Source organism: Contarinia nasturtii, unplaced genomic scaffold, assembly GCF_009176525.2.
Source record: "Contarinia nasturtii isolate CC-2019 unplaced genomic scaffold, AAFC_CNas_1.1 Cnas_scaffold_285, whole genome shotgun sequence".
NCBI classification, from domain to species: domain Eukaryota; kingdom Metazoa; phylum Arthropoda; class Insecta; order Diptera; family Cecidomyiidae; genus Contarinia; species Contarinia nasturtii.
The window spans coordinates 3,322,648-3,342,584 of NW_022197640.1; the positions used below are offsets into that span (position 1 = coordinate 3,322,648).

General features: G+C 34.2%; 1 protein-coding gene across 1 annotated transcript in view; it reads right to left on the bottom strand.

Moving 5' to 3' along the window:
• LOC116337664 overlaps positions 1 to 19,436 on the bottom strand; it is a 63,122-nt gene extending 43,686 nt beyond the window's left edge. Inside the window, exon 1 of the mRNA XM_031762419.1 lies at positions 17,043 to 19,436. The gene's annotated coding sequence lies outside the window, so the exon portion shown is untranslated. The remainder of the gene's footprint in view (positions 1 to 17,042) is intronic.
• Positions 19,437 to 19,937: the final 501 nt, after the last annotated feature.

Here is a 19,937-nt window from a genome sequence, read left to right on the forward strand (position 1 = left end):
CTGGCTACGATGCGATGACTGCATGCATACGGAATTATCTTTTGAAATATGCCGTGATTTTTCTTAATAGAAATCTCCCTGAAAAAATCTCATCCTTAAGCGAGCATTGCGCGCGCACACACATTCATAAATGCCGAATTCATTTGTTGTACAAATTATTCACCGGGTGTTTCTATTAGGCCTGGAAATTGGCATAGAACAATTTTAGTTTCAGCACGCATGGAACACAACGTCTCGCAATTCTGTTTACAAGGCGTATAAATGCAACAACAAAAAAATACGGTTCGAATGAACATCATTAATCATATTGCGATAGAGAATTGTTGTTTTGGGCTAATTTCGTATACCTCTGGCATCAAAAGTGTATGCATATTATATGGCACACTGCACTCGTTATGTCTGCAAAATTATCTATATCATCTATAAAATCGAATGATACACGAACAACAACAAATTCATTCGATGCCAATGGCAGTCATAGATCATATGGGCAATGGGCATATGTTTGTTCAGCACGTACACGCATTCGCTGCATAAAAAAATACAGATAGTTTCAAACTAACGGAACACATCTAATTGAAGTGAACCATGGATATGAGAGCATCCTTTTTCATTCAGTTAATTATGGTATATGACTGTTTGTCGAAACAACAAATAAATAAATCGGCACAAAATATTTAACATCCGACATTTGCGCTACTTGTACCGTTAGCCGGGCCAAAAATAATAACTGTGCTCAAAACTAAGTCAACAAACATGCGCCAATTTCCAATTTAACAACAAAAAAAAAATGTTTTCATCAAATCAGATTGAGATAATCACATGAATAACAACGAAAACACCATGTAATGTATCGGGCGGGTGAGAAAAATGGCAATACCACAAACGTTAAACAACAACATTTCAAACAGTCATAATGAAACACCACTTTTTTTCAATGCGGCCATGGCATTTGACATATTAGATGTGTGTGCTACACATATCGGAACTAATTACAAATTAAAACCGAAACGTAATGTGATCAGAACCAGAACCTTGTAATTTAGTAATAATATGATCATCAAAAATTTCACATTGATCACACGGATCTTATATCAAATATCACATCGCGAGACGCGTTCGTACGCATCGAATGGCTACGTTAAGTCAATTGCTGCTTACTTTTGTTTGAGCACAATTCTTCGAAATGGTTCATGGCGTTTTAAGTTAATGTTTATATTTTGTCTTTGTTAATTTTTCATGAAAACTCCGTTGATATGCGGAGCACACTTTTTTTAGGGCCAATTTTAACATTAGATTCAATTTGTGAAATTGTGTTAGATACATTGTATTTGCTACACTATCATTTCAAATACATGATGTTAATTTTCTTCTTCTTTTTTTCAAAAAAAGAGTGATGTTCTCTGTTTTGAAGTGAACGGAGGTACGTATTTCAAGTACGTGAATGGACGGTATTTCGATCGCATCGTTTTTATTTTCTGTTAATAAACCCATATTTAACCGCTGCTTACGACTTCTAATTGATGCACAGACACCAATTTCATATTAATTGTCTTTTCCGTAGCAAAATAAACCCATTTCTAAACAAATAAAACGGTTTTAAAGTCAATCAAACAGCATTTCTTTTATACATTTTTATTGTGTTTAAAACAAGTTGTTTACTTTTTATATTTTTTTATTACTATTATTTTGAAGCAAAAAAAAAAAAATCGAAGCATGTTTCGAGAATAAGGTGTCGTGTTTTTTGCAGAATTTACATGAAAATCCATCATTAATCACCACTTTGCAAATCCACATGCGATCAATCAAACATTTGTAAAGAATTTTCCGAGACATTCGGAATCAGTGAATTGTATTCGTTGTACATTGTAATAAAAGGCACTTCACTTTTCTTCTCTCTCCACATTTTTAGACCTCAAATTCTCGATTCGACTATGTGTTATTCTTCATTCCAGTTGAATGGATAATAAACCTGTCTCTAGTTTTCTACAAATAATATTTACGATTAGAGTGTTATCAGATCGATCATTGGCATTTATTGTGCGCATATTTGCTTTCAATTGCAAATGAATCGCTTTCCACTGTATATTCAAATAATAACAATGTTTCCGATGCAAGAAGCAATAATGTCGCCCATTCAAATCGCATAAAAGCAACTGAAATAAGACCTAACGAATGCTATGCCTGCTCTTATAACATGACGAAAGTGCTTGATTGTGGCATACCATTGCAAACCGAACTGAGATGAGAGAAAAAACAAGATGATTTTTTAAAAGGAGGAAATCACAATCATCATTGGTATGGTGTGCAATTTGGTTGGTATTGGATGGAAAACCAATTTATATGCAATTATTGGTGACAATGTTTCGTGTTAGCCGCTAGTCTTTTGTCTATCTATGAAGAATTATGCAAGTTCAGTGGTATTTCATTTTGGTATTAACAACGATAAACGGCAAATATGCTTATTCACAAAAATTGTACAGATGCGATGATATCTCATTTTTCAAATCGTTTTGTTTGTATTGTCGAAGAGAACGTGTAGCTACAGAATTTTTGCATATAAAACGTAGAAATGCAAACGTTGAAAAAGAAAGAAAGAAAAAAGAAATAAAATCGACGAGAAATGGTGCTGTAGATCGGTAATAACCGTTCAAACAACTAAATGACTCTTGTGTATAATGATTCGTGCTATTCGGTTCAATTGCATTCGAGAGATGCTTTGTATGCTTTGTCATATGCACACGGTCAGCAAAGTGGCAACAAATATCGCAAAGTTTGGATCGGGTGTTATGCAAAATCTTAACGACGACAACGACACTTATGCGCAGCAGTGCGATGGAGGCGGACGAAAGAAAAAAAACAGAGCATACAAACGGTAGAGTATAAAAATATTTGAAGTTAGACTACTACTAAGTGTTTTCATTGCAATTGATAGCCATTTAAAGTGCCTAGTAATTCTATTGAATGTTTAATATTGTTGAAACGTCAAACACGATTTAGCCGCCACATTACGCTTTGGAAATGTTCAATCGTATGCATACCGACGAGGCAACTTTATTTGCAATTTCAAATGCATTCAATCGAGAGAGAGAGAGAGAGAGAGAGAGAGAGAGAATTTCCCCTGGCATAAGTGAAATATTCAAACAGGTGTACGTTAACTGTCATCACAATCACAAATTGCACCGTATTGCAGCAAACAAGCGATTTAATTCCATTTGATGTTTTGTGACTTCTCGTTTTAACATTTACGTCTCGTTCGCTAACTGTCGAAATTCTTTTTGGCGCTTGATTTATTTGACCTCCGCACATTAGAATGTGAACCAAAAAAACCTTTTATGTCACTCTACCAGTTAACTGACTGACTAACGCACCGATAATTATCTTACATTTTAGCTCGTTTGTTTTCGTTCACATATTACTTCTCCTTCTCTATCTCTCTCTTGCTCGTTTTATCGCTTTAAACGATTATTATTTCAAACTGTAACTGTTTCGCATGCGTCAAAATTTTTAATTGATCGTTCAAGAGTTTAAGGAAAACGAAAAGAAAATGCAGACGCTTGTCACAACGCTTCACAATTCAATATAATTTTACCAGTTAATTATGTGATTGATTTGAACAGCAGCAATCATTCTGTCTCGCAAGCGCAAAAAAAAAACTTCACATTCATTGCATGCTTTTCTCCGACATGAAAATATTGTTGACCTTGTGTCTGCCACAGTGTAAAATTCGATCGACATCTTGTGAGACGCTATGGAAATGTCCATAAAATTTAATGTTTACGATTATTTCAGATCGTCGTCGTCGTTTCGTTTTATTTTTTTTGTTCTGTTATGGCCACATGAAGAGATGAACAAGTAGTAAAATGCCATTCATAACAGATCAATACGTTAATTTTGCAAATTGTTTTTATTTTTCTTTCGTTTTTCATGCAACTTTATAGGTGATTATGGTTGCAAAAAATATGTGATTGGTTTGGCATGATTGGCATAAACATATTATTTCGTTCATTTGCTCGTTCTTACAATCGAAATTCATGCAGAAATGTCGATCCTTTTTTGAAAAAAATGAGTATTTGCATTTCTTTAAAATAATCTGGATTGAGTCGAGAGTGACATCGTTAAAATCGACTATTTATACATTCAAATTTCATTTCATCAATTCAAATGACGTCACCATAATCTCCAACTCAAATTCAATACATTTAATAACTTGATTTTTACATTTCGACGAACACATTTCATTAATTTCTTATTTCATACGCTTTTGTGTTGTTTTCAATCAACACATATTCAGTTCTTTTTGTATAACATGAGAAATCTAGATAGCGCGTTGCGCGCATCGCAAAATGTAAGTAAACATCGTGTTTTTTTTTCTGTGAGCCCAAATAAACAATGTCCGTCAATGGACAATTATTATTGTATAGAGTGAGGTGTATCTTTGTGGTTTTGTATGCACAATGGAACTGCTTCGATAGCCAAACATAAAACTGAAAGCGCGCATAATACAACATTTAATTACACAAATCTTTTTTGCACAATGTTATCTTGTGCTCGGACAAATTTAATTACGAGCCAGCTTATTCTTTCAGTTACAGTTAAAATTGTTTTTGTGCAAGTGCCGAAAGAAGAGAGAGAGAGAGAGAGAGAGAGAGAAGAAAATATATCCATGTGCATAACTGAAATACACAAGTAAAAACAAAATCAAAATCACCTCGACATCATCGAGAAAATAAACGAAAAATTATTGTTATGGGCAAGCAAATAATATGCAAATCACTTAGTTGTGGGATTAAGTGTTTTTGGTGTTGATTTTGTTTCTGTTCTCTGTGTTTTTTTCTCTTCTTCTGTTATTAGCACTTGTTCCTCTTTGTAGTTTTGATTAAACAAATATACTTGACTTCCAATTTTAGCGTGTTCGTTGATTCCTTGAGCGTGAAAGAACATCAGATGGATCCAAAAGCACGTGAACACAAATCTCAATTTAAATTGTGAAGCAAAAGAGAAAACCACATATTTTATGTTCTTTTTAACACATTTTTTTCATCGTTTTCGATGATTTACATCGAAGTTTTCTTTTTTTTGCTCAGATGCTAATCGAGACATGCATAATATAAATTCAAAAAAAAAGATATCAGATATAAACCATTTCCCGAAAATCTTAGCACCGATATTCATGAACTATGATAATCGGAAAATGCAGAAAGGAAATTAAAATGATTTGCTTTGTGTTTGTTCAATTTTTATTGGATGAATTGTGCTACAAAAAGAATATTCTCTTCATTATCAAAAAGTGTGACTTTCAATTTCAAACTATTTTCAAGAATGAAGAGTTTTTAAGAAAAATCAACTTGCAGAATTGAATTTCATTACTTCGATCCAGACATTTTTTTCATTCTTCTTTAAATGTTCTGTGTGCGTCACGAGAGGCAAGTTTTTTTTCAACGATCAAAATAATAAAGTTATAATATTTTTATTCGTTGCATTTCTCGATAACACAAATGATTCGCCTAATGAGACTACTAAGAGTTAAAATATTGGAAAACCATAAAAATGACAGCAAAAGTACGGCAATCAAAAGATAAATGCTTGATAAGTGCAAAGAAAGACACAGAATACCATACAATTAGCCATTTATAGTCATTCTATCTGCAAAAAAGCATATTTTTTTTCATTTCCAGTGGTGACTGTTTTTATTTTTCTTAAGCGATTTAATTTCTCAAGGCCATAAAGAGCCCCTTTAAAAGGGGTGACGAAAAAAAAAGTTTAAATACAGTAATCACCGTAAATAAAAAAACGGCTTAAACATATCATTCGCTGTAGCTTTTTTTATTTACTGATAGAGTGACTGTAAATGAGGGCGGTCCCATATTACAACTAAATTGTACGCTTTTGATATTGGTCATTAAATTGCAATGTAAATTATGATATTATTGAGTGTTTTGATGACTCGCTGCATTTTTTTGTTGAACACTTTTTTTTGTGCTTTCCATCTCCAAGTAAGATCGACACTTATCCTTCGCTCAAATTGAAATAAGTGGCACGAAATATCTTCTTATCGAGAACATCTAGAATTTGTTGCTTCGTCGTGTGTTGGTCTGAGAACGAAAGAGAGAAAGAGATGGAGAGGGGAAAGATTCTTTTTCCGTTTCGGTGGCGCTATTTGCTGCATATAGCTGGCATTGCACTGGTTAATTGCTGTATGAAATGTTTATTTACACGCGAAATGAAAATGCAATTGCTGTGCAATCCATGTAATGAAGGTATCAGCCACATCATTTAATAAGCAATTTTCATGTTTGCGGAAATCGTTGCGAGCAGAGGGCGATCGTTCTTTGGTTTCCATTGCATGCTTATCAAAAAATCGTCTTAAAAATGTATAAGCACACTTTCAAGTATTCTCAACTGACACTCAACGTATCGTACGATTATGATGGATCAGGAGATCTTAGAATTTTAGATGGAAAAACAAACAGATCATTCAAATGTGCAAAGCAATCGGTGAGTCAATGGGCAGTTTGCCAGCGCGCCGCATATTCTTCGGTTGGTCTTTTTTAGAAAGAACTTTTATGTAAACTAGTTGGCAGAAAACATGCACAATGTGCGAAGAAAGGTAGTCAAGATAGATCAACCAAACATGAAGCGAAAAAAAAAACACCGTGCTTGCCCATTGTGCGTTTTTTTCTTCTCTCGATGCTACAGTGCAGTGCGCGAACACACATTGTACGTACACATAATATGATTTGAAGTGCACCTCATTAAATTTTATATGATAATTTCTTCACACTTTGATGACCATCAACTACGGTTAGGTGTGTTGGTTACACTTGGTCTGCTATGCAACCGTTTCGGAATATTCGATGGATTTTTTTTGATGGTGTTCATTGTTGCTTTCCTTCTATCTCTTGTTGGTCTCATTGCCGGTGTGTGTGTGTTTGTCTCTTTGGCTTCTCTTTATCTTGGCCCTCAAGATACTTATTACATAGTTTCATGAATCTAGAGCATTTTCCGCTGCAGTCAACCGTCTAAGTTGAATGCTTTCAAGTTACTTCAACTTGGTCAATTTCTTGCCCATCATGAATAACAATAGGCGCGCATTCGTCAGAATAGCACATCGAACTCTTTTTTTTTCTTCATATTTTCGCATCTCTCTCGAAATGTCCAAGCATATGAAGGTGGTAGCGGTGGTGTGTCGATAATGAGTAATATAGCATACGAAAAAAGACGATGATTTATAACTTTTCCATCGCCCTCTGAATCGGATTAATAAACCCATTTCAAAGACACATGATTTATAGCCGAGATCACCATATATGTCTAAACAAACACACCATTTAATCATCTTCGGCAGCCGGCTTATGCAATTAATATAACACATATCCCAAATTAACAACACAAAATTATTATCCTAGGTTCAGTAATTTTTGTAGATCTGTTTCTTTTATGGACGTTTATTTTACAGTTTGTTTTGTGGTTTGTTGGTTTTTTATATTGTTTTCTTCATTGTTTGTATTACGTTATAAATGAACTTCGATTATGGATTGTGTTATCATCATAGAATTATCTATTCAACGGGCATTAATTTAGCTTAAAAAACGATGCTTGAAAGCAGTTAATTTGTGAAAAGTTACCGCTATCCATCTCACTATCTGCGCACGCTTATTATTGAATTAATTGGTAACAATTTTGGCACTTCTACGTCTCTTCGTAATATTCATGAAATTAAAATATACTTTGAGTTAAAACCACCGTATCAATGCAAATACTTTTACGCTTATGTAAATGTTGTATAATCTAAGATATCTCTCAAATTCTAGTTAAAATCAGAATCATACATCGTAGTAAGTAAATTTTGGTGAAATATTTCATTCGGTTGAACTCAGCAGTTATGTGGAATAAAACGACTGATTAGAATTCTGTTCTAATAGAAAATGTGCATAAATTAATGTGAAAACCGTGCAAAATGAACGCCAATGAAAAAAACGCCTCAATAAAGTGATGATCGATGTAATTGAATTGGTGCGGCTTTGTGTAATTTTGGAATCAAAACCAAACTCTTCTTCTTTCACTCGATTCATCAAATCAAGTACAATTTTCTGTCCATGATTATTTACCTCGTTGTTTTCTTCTTTCTTTGTTAATGGTCTTTTTTTGTTGCTACAATTTTCTTTCTTGTTCCGACGTTTAATTGCAACTTGTTTTGAGTGTGCACATGTTCCATGTTACGATGTTTGTGGTTAATTTTCATGATATTTGCTGAAAATATCGTGTGGCATCGAACACACACACACACACACACACATATCGCATGGCATCATATGAAAACAAATCACAAACAAAAAAAAAAACAAATCAGCGAATCCATCAATAAATAAAAGAAAACAACATTTTCGTATTTGAAATTAAACCACAAAATGATGATCTATAAAAATGGTACTGTATATCGTTAGTATTGAGTGTATGCGTCGAGCGCACCAGCGACCAAACATATTGTTTGGAACTTTTGATACACATTTTCTCATTTCCAATGTGTTTCAACTGTTTTGTTTCTCTTGTTTCTTTTTTTTTTTCGTGTGTTAATGCGATTTTTCGTTGTTTTTTGTTGAAAAATCTCAAAGAAAAATAAGTAGGTAACTAGTGTTAATGTTACCACGGTTGCACTAATTTCGATATATTTTATATTTTGTGTATTTTGTTGTTGTCTGCACTTGTTTACAAATGGTCAGCAAGTTGAATTGGTTGTTTTATTATAACATATACATGTATAATTTCTCCTTCAGTTCGTTCTACATTGAAAAGAACCATTTCTCAATGGACGCTCAACGTAAAAGAAAACAAGTCTTTTAAAGCCCGTTTCAACTAGTATTTAAAGAGCACAAAGTGAAGATGTTTCTTTTTACGTATTTATGTCAGATGTGTGGCTTATGATAATGGTCAATTTACGAATGTACAAATTTGTTTTTTTTCCTTCTTTCATTTCTTTAACTAGAATCAAATGTATGTTTTGTGTATGCTACAACAACTGTTGCTTCTTGCAAACAATGCATAACGCGTTTTGAATGTGGTTTTGGCGTATCCAATAGCATTACCATGATTTTTTTCATGCTCAACAACTAACTGAAATGGACGACAACGACGACGACGATGATAGCAACAATAATGACATTCGCTCTAAATAATAATGGTGAAAAAGAGAGAAGAAAATGTGTCACCTGTTGATAGCGTGAACAAGAGATGGCTTGTATTTTTATGTTAATCGTATCATTCATGCATATGACACGAGTTTATTTAGGCAATAAAACCGTTCATTTTTGTTTTATTTCGCTCTCTTTGTGAAAATGAAAGAAAAATGCCAATGGAGAATGAGTGTGTGAAAATGTTGGTGACCATGGACACTTTGCGACAATTTTATGCGCAATGCACTTGAATCTCTACTCTTCTGACTTTTCGCGGTGGCCGAATTTAAAATACTGCGTACATTAATGCGTGCATTGGTATGAACCACGATTTACACAAAAAAGGCGGTTAAAAGTGTGAACGAAATGACATGATGAACGGTAGTTCATGGTGGAAAATTAGTTATTTTAAATTGCGAACCACGACCAAAGGAACAAAAAGGACAAGAAAAAAAACCTTATTGTCGTTTTTTTTTATTTATTGAATGCGACGATGTGGTTGACGATAAAAAACGATTAAATAGTTTTTAATTGGAACGAATGCCTAGCCGACGTTCATTTAATTGCATATAAATTGGTTAATAAAGCATTTTTTTCGGTTTTTAATTTTATGGCGATTACAAATACGTGCAACGCGATAACATCGCTGACAGGAAGAAGAATTGCAATATTTATGCGCGCATACATACTATTTTATGCCGTTAGCACTTCCATAAGACAGTACAAAATAAAATAATAAATAAATCGGTATTATTTATTCGCAAGCGATGCAGTCAATGCAGTCAATGCAGTCGATACGACTAGTTTACTAAACTCGACTGCGTCTATCTTATAGCCCAGAGTGGTGAGATGCATTGATATGGCGGCAATCGACAAATGTGCGCTCCAAAATAAAGTGGTCAATGCAAGTGCTATCATTCGGCTGTGCATCGAAGACTGTTCAAAGTATTATGATTATCTAACGAATACAATGAAAATCACAAGTAGCAAGTGTAATCGTTGTGTTTTTTTCCGCTTTTTCTTTTTTTTTTACCTTCTATAACAATTTTCGTTTCAATTGCTTTGCAATTCGATGGCGAAACCAAAACGTGTTCGTGAACACAAGTTCATCGTCACTTTGGTCGGTTAGTAAGCAACAACAACAATGATGAACAAAAAAAATGTCATCAATTTTCATGAGTGCGCGCGTACGCACAGGAATTGTTCGATCAGCTATTTTAACAGAGAGACGACAAAAAAAATAACAACAAGCATTTGATTACCCGTTCCTTTGGATTTTCAATTCCGATGCAGTTGAGATGCGTGTGTGTGTGTTTTGTGGCTTGTTTAACACGATGTCACACAAAGCATAATTTACAGCTGCATTTAATCGCGATAATTGTTTGGCATGATTGGTTGTTGTGGAGTGCTAGCCAAGTCGTATCTGCTCACACAATCGATTCATGTTTAAATCGGCTCATTAGAAGTGCCATTGCCGTTGCATATATTTTGCTTAAGATTACGCACACATTATTTTCTTCTACGATCTATTCAGTTGGATCTTAGCGAGAGCCAAAACTAAGCTTTCGACATTGGAAGAGCGAGAGCGCGAAAAAGAGAGAGAGAGAGAGAGAAAATATAAAGTAGTAGTAACAACATGATGAAAAACATTTAGAAAATTGTACAATTATAAAAATAGTTGATGGCACACACGAGATAAATCTTCTTTTTTTCGATCGATCGATCGAACGTGGTAAGTATTTTTCGTACGCACAAGTTATTTCCTTTTTCTTTTTCACAATCACAGCGGCATCCGAGAAAGAGTGGGAGAGAGGAGAAAAGTATAAGTTTTTGTAAGTATTGTGTCTTTGTTCCCACTTTGAATTAGATGTGTTTGCGATAAGTGTTTTGTTATTGTACGCATCGAAAACCTAATAACCAGCTCACTGTGTGTATATATCAGATGTGTGCTCGTATGTGCTCTGCGCCAAGTGAATGTGGAGCGGTAAAAATGAGGTAAATAACATGTGATTATTGATAATCGATTATCTTGTTAATTTCTATTGAGCAGCTCAATAAACCCAATAATAACAGATGAGCATTGCTCATTCGTTTATTTGTTTTGTTTCCTCATTTGGTTTTTTCTACTTCTTCTTCATTCCATTGAATTGAAATTGGTTTGTGTTGAGTGCGTAAGTTTGCATGCATCTATTTTATGAATCTTTCAACACACAATGCCAAAAAATAATTCATAGAATCAATTAATTCGTTAGTTCAAAAAAATTGTTTGTTTACGCTGCATACGCGTAAAGTATGTGAATTGTTTAATTGCATTCGGTAAAACAAGCGAAAAAAACATTCCGGCATCGAATTTCGGCTTGAGATTGAATCACGGAAAATCATCACCGAATTAGATAGAGCCACACGATCAAACATCGACACATAAGCACAAACGAAATATTTCACATGCACACGAAAAGTAAAAGCCACTAATCCGACACACATTAAACTCAATTATTACAAATATCGTGAATGTTTTTTTTTTGTTTTTCATTGTTTTCATTGTAACAAACGAAATGTGAATGAATGATGTTTTTAACAACGACAACAACAACAATAATAAAAAAAAATATACACATTTTGGAGAAATGAGCACAACACAATCCAAAGTGGCCACTCAATCGCCATGCAAAACGATATGGCGAATGTAAAAGATATAAATGGCGAACGTAAAAGAAAAAGAAGATGATGAAACGAAAACTGCCAACAAAAAATGGTATAAATGTCATAAAGTGTGAAAATTTTATTTACTTCATCGCCCAAAGGAATACGTCTAAGACAGTGCACGGACTACTCTATTTGCAATTGCAGCAAGTCTTTTTGATGTTTGTTCGGTGGGAAGGTTTTTTTGGCATCACTATAACATTATTCAAAAAACGGCGCATCAATAAACTTTATTACTCAATACAACACACTAAAAAAATGGAAAAGGAGCAACAGCATATGGAGAATGGGCCGGTGAATGAGAGAACCAGAAGAAGTATGGTCAATCGCAATCGTTACTCATGCGATTTATTTCATTCTTCTCTTCAAACAGGGTAATGTGTTTTGCCGCTCGCGCACATTTGGCAGTGCAAATGTGGTCCCTTTGTTTATTGATTCTCTCACCAAACCAACGAAGCAGCCGAACCATCCAATTGGATATGCATTTAACGCGGCAATTGTGCATCGCAAACGGATTGCGAATCGTAACAAATCATAAAATGAATACACCTATTCAATTCAATAGAGCGTGCGATTTAAATCCATTGTACACGCTATCAGCAACTAAAGTATAAAATATTACCATTAATATTTATAAATCTCATTGTGTATCGGTGCTGCAGCAATAATTTATTCATTATGAGCTCGCGCTCGCGCCATTCCGCGCATATATGCATATACCCAGTCTCTTCGGCTGCGTGTGTTCTATCTCACTCTATTTTGCCTGCGACTTGTGAATTGAGAAACAAACAAACAGAAGAAGAAGAAGAAAAAGAAAAAAAAACTGCAACACAAGAATTAGAATTTTGCATCAAAGTAGCCGATTTATCTAATTTTACAGGTATGAAGCGCGTAAAAAAGCGAATTACGACTTGCACAAAATTCGAAAAAGAAATGTACGATCGAATCTTGTTGGTGAATTTATCGCGAAAACCACAAGCAACTAGTATTTCCTCTCTCTGGCTTGCTATCGCGAGACGCGCAAATAATATTTATATATATGTTATGTGTATGCTACACACAATTTTCATGTTGATACATTGTTTGCCAAAACCGGAACCCAAATCACACATAAACGACGCATTCGAGTGTCGTCGCACCACAGCAAAAACGAAAAAAAAATGTGCAACGATTCAAAATGCAACAGCAATAGCAATATGGCAGCAACACTAGCCCACAGTGCACATTCTGAATGCGCAATTCAATGCAGTTAGAAATTTCCATATTTATTATATTTTCCATTAAATTTCTAATTAATCAGGCAGAATGTGTCCATAATTCTGACACTTACATGCATCGATGCGATGCAATTCGATCCAATTAACTTGCGAACCGCATTTTCGAATCAAATGTGAAAATAATAAAAAACAAAACCGCTCACACCACACTCACTCACACACGAAAAACATATTGAAATTGCATTTGCATCGAAATTGTATCAATGAGACGATTTTCAGCCCATCGATTGATGATGAAACAAAAGCAAACACGGTCTCTCTTGCGCTGGGTAATGGTGTGAACGTGATTTTCATAGATTATAGAGCAACCGATCCCGTTGTTGATGGTTGGACTTTTGTGTGTCTGTGCTTTTTGTTTTTTCACAAAAATATTCCGGGCAAAAGCATGAACCGAACAAAAAAATAGAATCGAGACAAGAAATTTCGATTAAGCACACCATTTACATTAAAATTATTGACTCTCTGGGATCCATACACAATAAGCGCGCACAAAAAATCTAATACGAAAATAACGAAATCAACTTCTTCTTCTTTTTTTTCCATCAAAATATGTTCTGCAAAAGAAAAGAAAAACAACATCGACCGAAAGGATTATTCAATCGATTGGAAATCACTAACATCCAATGGTAACACTCTTTACATCGATAATTGTTGATGTTGCTTATCGCATTGGATCGCGCGATCTGTAGCACGTAATACAATGTACAAATAATGGACGGAAAAGAAACACGACCAACTTGATGTTATAGTAGGCATGAATTTGCGCGCATCAACTCACCGTTTTATTAGAAGGTAGAAGAAAAGGTAGCTGTTTTATTGCCTTTATTGATACAAAATATCCAAAAATTAGTCCAATTCTCTTTCTAAACAGTTATCGCGCGACGAAAAATGTCAAATTATGTGAAATTCAACATTAGTTACACTCCACTCAAATCGCATTCAATTTCGCATTGTTCAGCACAATACAAAGAATGCGGATTGGGTGAATTACTGTTGTTGGTCAAGTGACTTCTATCTTTTCCACCAGGTTTTTACACAACGTAGAAAAAGAAACACCATGCCGATGTTTTAAAACGGTAAATTGTATCAAAAGTCCATTCTTTGTGTAAACCATTCAATCGCGCACCGTGCTTTATTGTCCATCGGTTAAATTCCGATCCATTAATAATGGTTCGCATTATATTCGTCATTCAAGTTGTTGTCATTGTCATTTAAATGTGATGCGTATTTATCTATTCGACAATTGAATTCGAATTGATTTGATTTCGATGTTTATGATATGTATTTCAGTTGCTTTCTTCGATGTCGCAGCTGTGTGGTGTTCGTGCTTTGTGCGTCAATTTGTAATATGTCTTCTTTGTTGCGCATTTCATTGTTAACTGACCAGCTTGATCACAATGCAAGAAAATCAAAAGATGTATTTTCTCTCAAACAAACCACTCGAATTGGACATTAAAAAAATACTAAATTTCCCGTAGAAAATAAATAAATAAAAAAAAATTTGGTTGATCGATTTCACGAAATCACCGTTAGGTATTTGTTCGTTTTTATTTATTTAGATTCGAATTACAATTCATACAAAGTATACAAAGTATGAATTGAAATTATTGATATTCGATTCAGCCACCAGAAGATTATAAGCCCGATTAAAAACTGAATTTATGACATTTTATCATAAAACTTTAATTGTGATAATTGGTATAGTGTTTTCGTATCTTTCAACAGTTCGACGCTTCTTCTGGCCGGTTGATGCGCTAATTCGATTAAAATATTTTCTTTTTTTTTTTCAGTTGATTGAAGAAAAATAAATGTTTCACCAAATTCGATCGAGATAAAAAAAAACGAATTGAATACTGCCAACAACGATACCGATTCAATTCCAGTCAAAAAATATCACTTCGTAATTATTATTTAAAATATGTCAATTGTGTGAAAATATACGGTCGAGCCTGTAGCCAGCCTCTTAAATTCATTAATATTATTGGCAGGTTTTATCAAAATTCAAATAAAGCCGCCACAATATCACGGTGTCGTTGTTTTCGTCATCGTTCGGTTCCACAAACCCGAAGAACGAACACAAAGCGGCCACTAATCAACCTATGCAAAAAGGCATTATCACCTTTACTTTATGGTCATTGAATATATATCGCGTTTTTTTCTCTCGATTTCTGTTTGTTTTCGGCTCATCATCATTGTTTTTGCTCTGAATTTCTTTTGCCAATCATCTTCAGCATTTCTCTCTCTCTTTCTTTCTTTCTCTTTCTCTCTCAAAATCGATTTGATGCTCATTTTTATTCGCTTTTATTTAGCTTTAATAAAAGAGAGACCTAATTGTTTTTATTGTATGATTTTACCGTTCGATGTTTTTCGTTATGGCTCCATCATTTCAATAGCTGCACATACGCTAATTCGCCAAGACTCATTATTTTTAACCGATATCAAACGAATCTGTCGGTTTATTTTGACAAATCAAAATCTTTTGATTTTCAAACAGAACCAATTCATCGAATTAACTCGCAAATTATGGGCAATAATCCAAATGTCACTTTACGACCACATTTACATAATTACATGAATTAAAAAAAAAGAACTCTCAAAAATTCTTTCCTTTTAAGGTTTTCTCAGGACTGAGTGAATTACTCGACTCGAGTAATCAGCACTTTTCTTCAAAAAAGTTTGCTTTTATAAAAAAAAACTGATTCCTGCCTGGGATTTCGGGTGATCGGATCGGAGGAATGAAAAATCACAGCGAAGAAAACAAGGATAATAATGATTGCCGTTTATTTTCCATGAATAATTTATTAGGCTTGGCCTTCGAAACACCTGTACACTAAAACGATGAAACTGTATAAAAATAACCTCACACAATTCAAGTTACGTTGCGCAGAACAACGCACCAAAAGCAATTCAAAAGACCATATAATTGAACTTATGCTAGCTGGATAGATCTTTTTTAGCCATGCAGCGCTTTTCAATAGGACCAATAAATCAACGACGAATTGAAGTATCCTCTGCGAAAAAAAACCGACTGCAGCACAGATTATAATCATCCATGAAACATGATAACAATTACACATCTCTCATATTCTTTATTTTAAAGTTAATTTTTAAATATTTTTCTCGTTAATCGGTCAATTAATTCACCGTATATATCATCTTCTCCATCGATTTTTACCAGTGTTTCATATATCGCTATCAGTATCCGTAAGATAACTGAGAGTGATATATTCAGCCAGATATGAGTGTCAAAATTGTGTCAAAATTGCATTAGACACGCTTACCATCTCCAATGTCTAATTTAGACAGTTTCATATCTGGCTGAATATATCCCTCTCAGTTATCTTACGGATACTGATAGCTATATATGAAACACTGATTTTTACTAATTCGAAATTACTTGTTTCGCATGACTCTTTCATCGTATATACAAATTTGCAATCACAAAATTTTGCTTCTTCATTTTTCGGCATGTGAATACTATTTTGAAATTTTCGATTTAAATGTTTGTTTCATCGCCGAAAAATCAAGGAGAAAAATTGATTTCTATTTCTAGTTTTAATATGGAAAATGGTTTACTTGCTCTCTTGTATTTTTTTTAAAACAAAATCGAGAAAATGCACTTAACAAATCATACATATTTCTCCGGAGCAATAAAATTCCAATGCCATTTACTAATCGCAACTAATCGAGTCGGAAGCCAAACACTGAGCCAAAATAAAATGCTCTGAGCTGATGCGTAAATATGAAGCAGATGCTGTTTGCAGCAAACGTAAAGTGAAAAACCAAAAACAATTTTGTTGAATTTTTCCATTTATTATTGGCGAAACCGTTTCCAACCAATGTTTGTTCAAAAGTTCGATTTGAGAAAATTGAGAAAGTAAAGTCTTACCTGCTTGCAAATGCTCTGGCTATTGCTGATCGTATTCTTGGTAAAATGGAAACTATTTCTTCTCGGCGGATTTCCACTGAAATCACAGCTAACCCTTCTTCTTCGTTTTGATTCGGTCTTTATTTTTGTTTAGTTGAACTCTTAAATCGGAATTTATTTCTCTACACCGACAATGATTAAGTATGCTCAGTTTCTATTTCATTTATATTTATATTTCTTAGGGAGTTTCTTTAAAAATGTTGTCGGAATGAATTTTAAGACAACCACATTTAATTTATTTATTGAAGTTTAGATTAATTAGTTTTTTTGTGCTTGTTCGTTCTGAATTCAATTTTATTCATAAATAAATTGTTCTATCTCAATCATATCGTGTTATGAGTGATTTCCGTGAAGTGTAAAAGTTATTATTATGCAATGTTTAGCCAATCGTAAAGCAAAATGCCTTCATTATGTTCTATGGATTTTTAAAATGTTTCGCAGACGTGTTGTTTTTTTTCGCAATATGATTTTATACTTCGATGATGCACTTTTCTATATTGTTTGTGCCTTTTTTCTCTTTTGCACCAATCGATGGCATTTATTGTCTTCCATTCACCTGTGTGATGTACACTTTAATTCTCTCTATTTCGTTTGACTGTTGGATTTTTTCTTTACTAAAAATGTTAATATATTCGCATTCGACGAATTATGCAAAAAAATGGACACCCGCAAGTAAACACAGATTGATGCAGTTGCCCTACTGATGGTTTTTTTCAACTAAATTGTCTTATCAGAGGTATGCTACGAACATTGAAAATAGAAACAGTTTTCACTCACATCGACGACCTTTTCACTCGTTTTCTATTCTATTGATCATCTTTTTTCTCGTTTCTTTACTATTTTCGTTTATGTCTTGAATTTTGTCACAGTTTTCTCATTGCACACTTTCATTGATATATATATTCACTTTGGTTTGCATGGTTTTTCTTCTTCATTACTGTGGTTTTGTTTGTTGTTATTCGTCTCATTACTTATTATATTCATTTTTGCATCATTCACGTCATATAATTGCTAGATTGGAATTTTATTTTATTTCGTTGTTTGTTTTGCTACTGTCTTTATATATTCTCACCTGATGTATTGCTTATTGAATGGGATATACAGCGACGACGACGACAGCGACGAAAAATTGCCGAGTAGAAAGCATCTAGTGTGAAACACGTAACAATATGCAAATGTCTTTGTTGTTGTTGTTTTTTTTCGATTGTCTGATGAGCTTATTAGTTACAAAGTGTTGCATATTTTTTTATTTCGTTCGCCTTCAAGCCCTTTTTCATTTTGATGTTTCATTTCATATATTGTTTTTCTCTTCTATCTTTTTTTTCTCTCGTTACAATTACTTTGCTTTTCTTTTCTGTACGGTGATCGTAATCGTGGTGGTTTGTTGAAGTTTCATTTGGATAACATTGTCTTATATTTGGGATATTTGCTTGAGTATGACACGATGTCGCATAACATGATCTCCAGAATGGTGATATTCATCAGACGAGCTACAATCTGCTATTCGCAACAAAAGGGAATGATATTTTCACCGTACACATAGAACACAAACGAAAATAGACGAATCTTACACTCTCGGCTCCCAAAAATTGTTCATTTGTTTGGAATATGAGACACACATTTATAAAAAAAAATTGTGTGTCTTTTTATTTTTATGCTACTAACAATGTTTTGTGCAAACGTCAAAAAAAAGTACACAGAAAATAAAAATTACACCAGACATCACACATTTCATTCTCCCCCATTCACACGAACATCTTTATTTTATTTTTCTGCAGTTCGTACATACGTTTTGTGTGCGCACACGTTTTATTTTTTTCTCTCTTTTCTTATTGTTTTCACTGCCACACGATGATTCGATCGAATTCTGTCAAATGAATTGACGATTTCTTTTCGTTTTGACTTTTATTGAAAAATACAATTTTTAATGTGCAAAAAAAAATCGTGCCAAACAAATAAGCAACTTTATCACTTCTCGCACCTCAAAACATCAATCACATCAAGAATAATTTCGAACCAAAAATCATCACGCAAAAATATTGTATGCCAGTTTCAATGTGAAAAAAAAGCTTAATCGCTGCTCAAACGAATAAATCGTTAAAATTCAATTGAATGTGCTTTTCTTTGCTTCCTTTTCGATAGCGATTCGTGCTACGAAGAACATCTGTTTGTTCTTATCATGAATATCGTAAATTTGCTCACGTCGAGCCGAATGCCGACTGTTGAATGTGCGCCTAGCAATTGTTCACTGTGATTCAAACCACCTCGTAAATGCTATGATAGAATTGGCGGGTGTGCGTGTGCGAGTGTGTGTGTGTGTGTGTGGAACGAAATTAAAATACAAAACAATAATAATATGTGTAACACTGGGGAAAATGAGAGCAACAACAAGGCCGCTTGCTGGTCGAACAGCGAATGCAATCATAGAGAAATAAAATCCAACATAAATGGTTGTGGAAGATATACACTGGTTCGCGCGCTCGCGCGTCGTACTCCGAACAGCACTGCTCTGTCTTAACAAACACGCATAGTTCTTCTTCATGTCGCCCGTTTGATGTGTGTTTCGCACAGAGTGAAGTTTTTGGATTTTCGCTTTCCGTCGTTATTGTTGTTGGGCTCGTGTGTTGTTAGTTTTTTTTTCTCTCTCTCTCTCTCTCTTTTTTGCACAATTCCATATTAATGTTGTTCGCATGTGATTCGGCAGGTAGTTTGTGTGAGATTCTTTTCACTGTGCATGGCCTCCAATATGAATGGAAACGAAACAGAGAGAAAAAGATAAAAATGATTCGAATATGAGAGAGAAAGAAGCAACCAACACGATAAAGCATTGGAGCACGCTTGCACATGCTCTCACTC